At 34.5% G+C, this 8,966-nt stretch overlaps 1 pseudogene; it reads right to left on the bottom strand.

The window, feature by feature from the left end:
* Nucleotides 1-3,782: 3,782 nt before the first annotated feature.
* LOC120216987 lies at nucleotides 3,783-8,505 on the bottom strand (annotated as a pseudogene).
* Nucleotides 8,506-8,966: the final 461 nt, after the last annotated feature.

Here is an 8,966-nt window from a genome sequence, read left to right as displayed (position 1 = left end):
GTTTACCAATTCGATTGTCCCGTGTGACATTGTAATCCATGGATCTTCGAGTTGGAATAAATTAGGGTGTTACATCACATGAGATAATTTCTTTTGAAACTAATTTTTTTCTCGCTCAAGACAATTTCCTTTTGAACACAAAGCATTGGCATCGTTTCTCTTGAAACAAATTATGTCTTGCTTAAAATTTCTTTCTCTTGAAAGTGTAACTTCTAACAATATAAATTTCAACCTTTTTTTGAAATTGTTTTCCTTGAAATAGAACTTCGAAAAATCTCTCTTAAGATAAGGATCATTTTTAGGCTCGCTTGAGACAACACTGAATTTTAGAACAAAAGATACAACCGAACGAAAATTGTTACCTTGTTATCTTTGCCCTATTTGTTTATTCACACCAATGGGCAAAGAGGGGCAAAACTAGCAACCAATTTTTATTCGATCTTTTTTATTATTTTATAGTTATTGTTATTATTATTATTTATATTATTACTACATTTTATTTTATTTTATAGACCTAAAATACAAGCCAAACACAAGCAGACCCAAACAATCCTAAGCCCACAACCTTGACTTCTTTGGCTAACCTAACCCTAACCCTAGCCACCTACAGCATCGTCACCACTGTCGAGGAGCCTCCAACTTCCGCTGGTGATGTTGCATTGTCGTCGTTTTAGCTAAATTATTCATGTTTCAAAACCAAACCAAATAACAAAATAAAAGTAAAAAAAATCAAAACAAATAAAAATAACCCAAAAAATCTGAGAATCGTCATCAACCATCCATAGTCAACCTAACTTCTCTGTCATTCCTCACCAAAATTGCATATAAAAACGAAGGGGAATAAAAAAATGGAGAAACTGAGAGAAAGAAAAGAGAATCAGTTTGAACAAAAAAAAAGAGAAAAGAAAAGGAGGCAAAAGATTTATCTTTCATCGAAGCCTTGTCGTTCAAGGTTCATTAGAGGTCTTAAAAGATGCCCCAGACTAAGTTACCTGAAGGAAACTCTTTAGATCTAGGCATTTTGGTGGGGTTTCGAGGGTTGATAGGTTTATTTTAGGGTTTAGGGTACATTTTAGTCTATTTATCTTGAACGTCAGCTACCGTAGACGTCTGTTGATGGTATTGACATATGGTGGACATTTGGGGTCGGGGAGAGAGTTCTCTAGAACTCTTTCTTTTTCTTTTTTGAATGGTTAGAAACAAATAAATTAGGGTTTAAAAACTCATGAAAAATGGGTTATATAAATGAGCTGAAAATGTCGTTGTTTTGAGTATTCTCTAGGGGAGAGTTGCGCGTTTTGGGATTGGGGGATAATCATGATTTCAGTCCTCTTTGCCTTGTGCTTTCATATTTTGTTCATTAAATGAAATATGAGTTATTTTGTTTCGAGTCCCTTTATTTTCTTTACATTCATATTATAGTCATGTGTGTGGGAGCTATAGTTTTGATTTGTTAAATATGATATTTTGGTTTATTCATACGAACAGTCCTTGCATTTGTACATCTTTTAGTTTTGATCATGGCATTAAATACGAGTTATTTATGTGTCAGACCTCGTAATTTATTAAAATTTATATTCCGATCCTTGCTCATGTTGTGTATGGTTTTAATGTGATAACATATGATGGGTTATTTTGGTGGTTAGTCCTTATTTTTTCTATTATTTTATTTTAGTCCTCATATTCTTATTATTTTAGTCCTCATATATATATATATATATATATATATATATAGCATTTTTATACATATATTTTATTTAAAAGGATTTTTTTTAATTTATTTTAGTATATACATATTTTTTTAAATGCTTTTTTGTTTGCATTTATAAAGTTTTTAGTGTTCTAACCTATGGAAGACGTCTAAAAACTTAGGATGTCTTTCTGAGGGTTATTTGAATAAAAATAAAAATTAATATAATTTAATATTTATTTATAATTTATGATATATTAAGTCAATTAGATATATCTTATCCCACTTTAAATATATAATTTTGACATTTTCATATATTTTTTATAATAAAACTATTCTACTAGATAAATATTCATTGTGTTTTTCCTTTGTTTAGTATTTTTGTTATTTCATTTTATTTATTTTTTATTATATTTGATATTCATCCATGTTGTACATATCATTTATTATTGTTGCATTAATAAATCATGCATTTTTTTTTAATTATTCAAAGGCAATGTCATCTCGCGTCATGGACTAACGAAATTACATCCTACATAACTGGATTTAAATATTCGTTAATGCATGTAGCAAGAGGACATCATTTTTAAATAAAGCCGAGTGAATTAAATCATCTTTCATCGAGTCAAGTGTTTTAAAAATAAATTCAATCATTTTAAAATTCATCGAAATAAATGGATCGTAATTTAAAATTTTGAGTTCAAATTTGTGAAATTCCATAATTTTAGACAATATATAATCAAGGGTACCCATTTTGGGCGATGTAGGAGTGCTCACCCTTTCCCAAGCGCAACCGACTCCTGAATTCATGAAAATGAATTTATGGTAACACACAGACCAATTTGTGTCTTTAAAATATTTTTTTTGAAATTTTTAAAGAAGAAATTTTTAGGTATTCGATTTACCTAACCCAAAAGTCGATGACAACTCTAAATTTTAAATTCGATATAAATTCATTTTAAAAAAAATAATATTTATAAAAAATGATTATGACATTGTGTAAACTAATTTCACTATTTTTTTTTTGCTTTTCTTAATAATATAATTCCTGGAACTATAACTTGGACATATTTTTTAATTATAAGATTGGTTTTTCCTGTGTTATTTTCTCTTATTTTTGTTGTATCATTCTCAATAGTTACTTCTGTCTCTACCAAGTGAGCTAATATATAATTTAGTGGGATCATGAGTGAAAGTAGAATCTCACAAGACAAGTTAAAGTGTTCGAATAAGATTGACGTGAACGAGTTTCCTCGGTTGCAATGGGGCAAAGCTAGAAGCTTTTAGCCTTGTTATTCATGCAAAGGCTTAGATACATACATATATCTAGTTCATTGTTGAGGGCATGGATGAAATTCTTTCTGTACATTACTTGTTAATCCGTATGATATTTGATTTGGATAACAACTGGGCAGTCAATAAAATAATGATTGTTCGTTGCCTCATTTTTTCTACTTGGCGCAGGAAATTCTTGTTTTTACAAAGAAGTATTAGCTGTGAAGAGTTGTAATTTTACCATATTTCTTCTGTTTGCCTAACTTTTGAACCAGAGACAGTACGTTCAAAATAAGGAATTGATGAAAAACAACTTGTGCAATGTATTTGGCTAGAACCGGAGGTTGAGGGGGTTGGTGGGACTGAAACATTTGACCGTTTACAATTCCACAGCCGAAGCCAATGAAGTTGAACAGTTTTAGGTATGTTAGCACTATTTAACAAGGTCTCCAAAACAGTGAATTGCAGTCATTTGGTTTGAAGAAAAATGTTTCAGGGCCTGAAACTCAGAGTTTGATTAAGAACCTTGCTAAAGTTACTGTGGAAAATTTTCCACCATTGTATATAACATAATATAGCTTAGCTTGTATACGAGTCATCCATATATACATAATCAACCGTCAAACCTTCTCCTTGGCTAATAAATCTTTCTGCTACAGGGGATGACAGCAAACACGTTTTTTCAATGCAGAAACAACACGTTTTTCCTATGGCAAGATGAAATAAAGTTTAACAACAAACAAAAAAATGGAAATTTATATTATTCCATTCTCTCTTTACAGATATAATGGAAGGGGGAAAGAACCAAAATCTTAATGTACAGAGTGATTAAACGTTTGGTATATCTAGAGCTTGGGACTAGTATACAAACAAGACCCCAGAGTTCTGTACAAGTCCGTGTCTGAATAGATAGCTCGAGACCTTGATGGTTTAACCCGACGTCTATGCTTTCGACCTTTTTGGCAAGGGATTCGACTTTTCTCTTCCTTTTCTTGTTTCTCTACATCATTCCTTTCAATTTTTACTTCATTGCGCTGCTGCTCATATATTTCTTCAATCTTCTGGACGACTGGTACCTCGTTGTCCTGAGTTGGGACTATGTAAACAAAGGGGCCGATTGGGATGTCAGTTAAGTCAAGGAGAGGCTGTAATGCCTTGACCACATTGCGCATAGTTGGTCTAGATTTGGGGTGGTTGCTAAGACACTGATAAGCTAATGCAGCAGCCTTCCTAGCCCCCTCGGTTGAGTATTGTCCTTCGAGTCTTGGGTCCATTATTCGGCGGAGTTTATGAGGGTCCTTCAAAAGGGGCCTTGCCCATTCCACAAGGTTCTTCTCTCGAGCAGGTCGAATCTAGTCCACGGATCGTCTCCCTGTCAGCAGTTCTAGAAGTACTACTCCAAAGCTGATCACTCATAGTTGTCAAATGCCCTGAAAAACCAGAAATCACATTAGTTCATCAACTATTATGATATCAAAGACTAATATAAATACATCAGAGATAAGTTGAACTGTTGAAAGTACCTGTTGATATATATTCGGGGGCAGCATAGCCTTCGGTGCCCATGACGCAAGTCGTAACATGAGTTTCTTCTTCTCCTGGACCGTCAGTTGCCAATCCAAAATCAGAGACCTTTGCATTATAGGCCTGGAAATAAAGTAAACCTTATTCTTATCAGTTTATCTTTAGTCTTTGTTGATATGATATCAAAGCAAGGCCATGGGATGTACTTTTACCAAGTCTAATAAAATGTTTGAAGTTTTGAAATCTCGGAATATGACTGGCTTCTCTTCTTCATGGAGGAAAGCTAGGCCTTTCGCAGTTCCAACAGAAATTTTCAGTCTTGTTAGCCAAGGCAATGGTGGACCATATCCTGCATTAAAGGCAAGAATTATACGATTATCAGTTCTGAAAACAAGATTATATTGATTCAAATGTTAAAATGCTGAAGAACAAAACTAACTTTTAAATAGTTGATTTTCCAAGCTACCATGTTCCATGTATTCATATACCAGAAGCCTGTGCTCACCTTCATAGCAATATCCAATTAAGTTCACCAGGTATGGGTGCTTTAATTGACCCAGGAAAATAACTTCGGCCTGTGAAAAAAAAGAATTATTGGTCACATTTGAACTCAACTTCATCAAGAACAGCATTGAAATGGTAACATTTAAATGCTCACCGGCCATTCTCTATGCCCCTGTGTGCCACCCAAATCAAGGACCTTCACAGCAACAGATTGAGCCTTCAAACTAGGCCTGAGGTTGTCATCAATGAACCCTTTGTAAACAGGTCCAAACCCACCCTCACCTAAAAAATTACTTTTGGAGAAGTTGTGAGTTATCAGTCGGAGCTGCTTGAGTAGTGTTTTGAAAATCGGACTGGACCGGCCGGTTCAACCGGGAACCGCTGTCTGGTTGAACAGGCTGTGAACCGTTGAACCAGACGAACCGTGTGAACCGGTTGAAAACCGTTTCTGTTCTTTTTTTTCTAAAATAAAATTAAATCAAACGACGTCGTTTGTTAAACGAGCTAAAAATTATCAAGTTTAACTCGAACTTGAAATATAATATTGAAACTTGAACTTAAAAAGGCTCGAACTCAAAAAAATTTTAGAAGCTCGATTGAAGCCTGAAATTCGAGCTTGATTGAAGCGAAAGAATAGTTCGCTCTATGCTAACCAAAAGGCTGCATGATTTTGAATGTCATATTACCTCTATTATTTATAGAAGTCAGTTTGGATGCTCTTTTATGTTTCTTAGTCACGTGGGATTGTTTTGTTTTCATATTTTTACTCTTTAGACATTTGTGATACTCTTCTATGTTTATTAGCCATGTGGGATTTTTTTTAAAAAAAATTAAACCAAACGACATCGTTTGTTATGGTTTTTTAACCCCAAATTTATTTTTTGATTATAGTTATATAATTATATTTATTATTTAATATGTTTTACCTTAAATATTATGTTGAAGTTGATTTGAATCATTTTGTTTCACTTGATTTTATGGTTTTTAACTTATATATATGTTATAACTTGCTTTGAATATGACTTATGATATAAAAAATTATTTTTTATTAAATGTTTTTTATATTTTTATTTAATTTTTTAAATAATTAATTAATTAATTATGACGTCGTTCGGTTCTTCCGACCGATCTGACCGGTTCGACCGGTTAAACTAATTGAACCATTTAACCGGTAACACGGTCGGTTCACTGATCGATTCAGTTCTGAAAACTATGTCCTTGAGGGTAAACACGTGAAGGATTACAAGCGAATTCGATAGATCACTTAGCAACAGTGGGGTGTCACAGTGGCTAATATCAGAGAGTGATACACGTTGGCTGGAACTTCGTTTGGAAGGATGAACTTTTAGCCCAGAGGATGGCGCCTAGGGTTTGATGCAATTCGGGAGGAAATTTTTCCATGAAAAATAACTTTTGAGCTTCATTTTTCTTTTTCCTTTTTTCTTTTTCTGTTAGGTTTCCAGTTGAGTGAGCTCAAAGGGGGGTTTAAATAGGCTGAGAAGGAAAGGAAAACATGAATAACTATAATAATAACTGTGATTGGATCAGATGACCAGACCATAACCAACACCTCTTGTTTGATCCCAGAATTAGATTGACTCTGGGCCTTGCAGCTTCAAGACTTGACGAAAATAGTAATGTATCGGCAGAAAGCTGTTCGATAGTTCATATTATTAAAAGGGTTTGTTTTTTAAGTCATATGCATGAATTTAAGATTCTATGTAGTTTCATAGCAGGTTTCTTGGGGGCTGTAATCTGAACCGACTGATGATGATTGAGCACAGTAGTGAGGTCATTCCGATATTATAAAAGTACTGTACTATGTTTGTCCAGGTGGCTGCCTATTGGCTCTTCGCACTTTCCTGTGTCACTTTTGTGGGTGGGAGTGTGGGACAAAATATGAAAGCTGGGTTGTTCATAGCCCCAAACTGATTCCTTCTGTCTTTTCACGTTAAATCATCTGCTCCATGAACTCCTGATCTGTGCAATCTTCTCGCTTGCTTGCTTATAACTAGATACTACAGTTTTGATATATTAATGAAGCTGAAGTTTTGAGTAATATGGTTTATATTAAATTAAGGTGAGGGAAGACTGTTTTATTTCCTGCAATTTGCATATAAAATAGATACATACACGTCTTGATCAACAACCTAATAATCTACCTAAACAGTTGGAGTTTTGTATGAAAACCGTCAACAATCAGTGGTATATCTAAACAAGTGGTATATCTAAGCTTATTAGCTGCCTACATATAAATCCTGCTTCTTGCCACCTTGAAGAAGGACAGATGCTTTTGCTTTAAAGAGGTTGAGGGCTGCACTTCGCCTTGGTGGTATATCTGAATCGGTGAGGTTACACCATTTTTCTTTTCAACACCAATGCTCATCCATGTATATATTTCAAACCAATGACTTGACAATGCCAGTTTCTGGTATGTTATTATCATGTGTGAGAAAAAAGTCTCTTAATTCTCTCTTCTTTCTTCCAATTTTGGTGAAATATTGAAAATTGAAATGTTCACAACTGCAGGGATGTGTTGCGTGGAGTATAAATTCAACCACACCAAGCCTTTCGCTATATCACGAGGGGAGACTGAGGCACCTAGCCATTGACTGTGCCTTTACATATTTTTTTTTTGACCTTTTATTATCTGTATGTTACGAAAAAACTTGTGAATGTAATCTTTGGTTTGAGAATGAGATTACGAATACTTGATGTTTTATGTATAAAGTCCTTTCTCAATTCAATAAATTTTAATGTATCTCTAATCATAGATTATTATAAAAGAGCTCTACTCTTATAATCAATAATATGTTTTATAAATTAATTAAATTCTGAAAAAAGGGTAAACAAGTCACGACGGGTGAAGTTATAATCAATAATATGTTTTATGCATTAATGGTGTGAATCTTGTTTATACTTTTTTCTATAAAAAATAATTAAATCTATGATCCATGTTTCATGTAATTACTATGGTTCAAGTTTAGTATGATCCATATTTCACATAATTATTATGGTTCAAGTTTTTGTTATTTGAGGATTAAATAAATAAACTTTTCTATTATATTATATTGATGCATAAATTGTTACGTCGGTAAATTTAATGACTTCATTGATATTATATATTTAAAGGTAGATTATGTTAACCAAAAAAAAACTTATTTTAGTTTTGCATTATTCATCTATTTCCTTTGGTCAAGCTTAATTGCAGTATTAGATTATATTTGCCCAATATTACCCCAATTATTTGGGTGCATCGGACAGAGGCAGGCAGCCACGGACACTCTCCAATCCCCATCCTCGTCGGCCCAAATAACACGTGCCGGCCTCCTACACTGACCATATGGCGTCGGAAGCTGCAGGTGGCTCGCCACGTGCCGCCAATGAAGACGGAACTTTGCTTTTGGCAGTTCAATAACAACAACATTGTGCGTGGTACGGTGCGTGGTCCTTGAGGCGCCAAGTGGTGGTTGTGTTGATGAATTGCCGTTTTCAATGGAGGATAATTTCATAGAGGAACTGAATATGGATCCCTGTGTCAAGGAGTTGCTTTTAAGTGCCCAAATGAGGCTCAAAATCTTTTGTGAAGATTTTGTCGTCAGGGCATTTTATGAAGCCCAGAAGGCGCATAGAGAGCAGGTGCAAACAGGGAAATCAAAGTTTATTTTGGATCTTGACTTTCTGTTGATACATTTATTGAAAGGTGATGTGAAATTCGTCTTGTAGATGCGTGCAAGTGGTGATCCTTATTTAAAGCATCGTGTGGAAACTGCAGTGTTGTTGGCCTTCGTTGATGCAAACTCCACTATAGTTGCTGCGGGGCTTTTACATGACACCATTGATGACTCTGTAATCACCCTTTTTTGTCCTGCCACCACAGTCATACCGCCAGTAGCAGTAGCCCATACCCTGACCACCAGCTGCCATGGGAGATGGTTCCCCTCTCCTCGTCAACCAACCAAACCAGCAAAGT

Source organism: Hibiscus syriacus, unplaced genomic scaffold (genome assembly GCF_006381635.1).
Source record: "Hibiscus syriacus cultivar Baekdansim isolate YM2019G1 unplaced genomic scaffold, ASM638163v2 tig00110174_pilon, whole genome shotgun sequence".
Taxonomy (NCBI): Eukaryota; Viridiplantae; Streptophyta; class Magnoliopsida; order Malvales; family Malvaceae; genus Hibiscus; species Hibiscus syriacus.
Note: the sequence above shows the minus strand (reverse complement) of the source record. Positions and strands in the feature narration are given on the sequence as shown.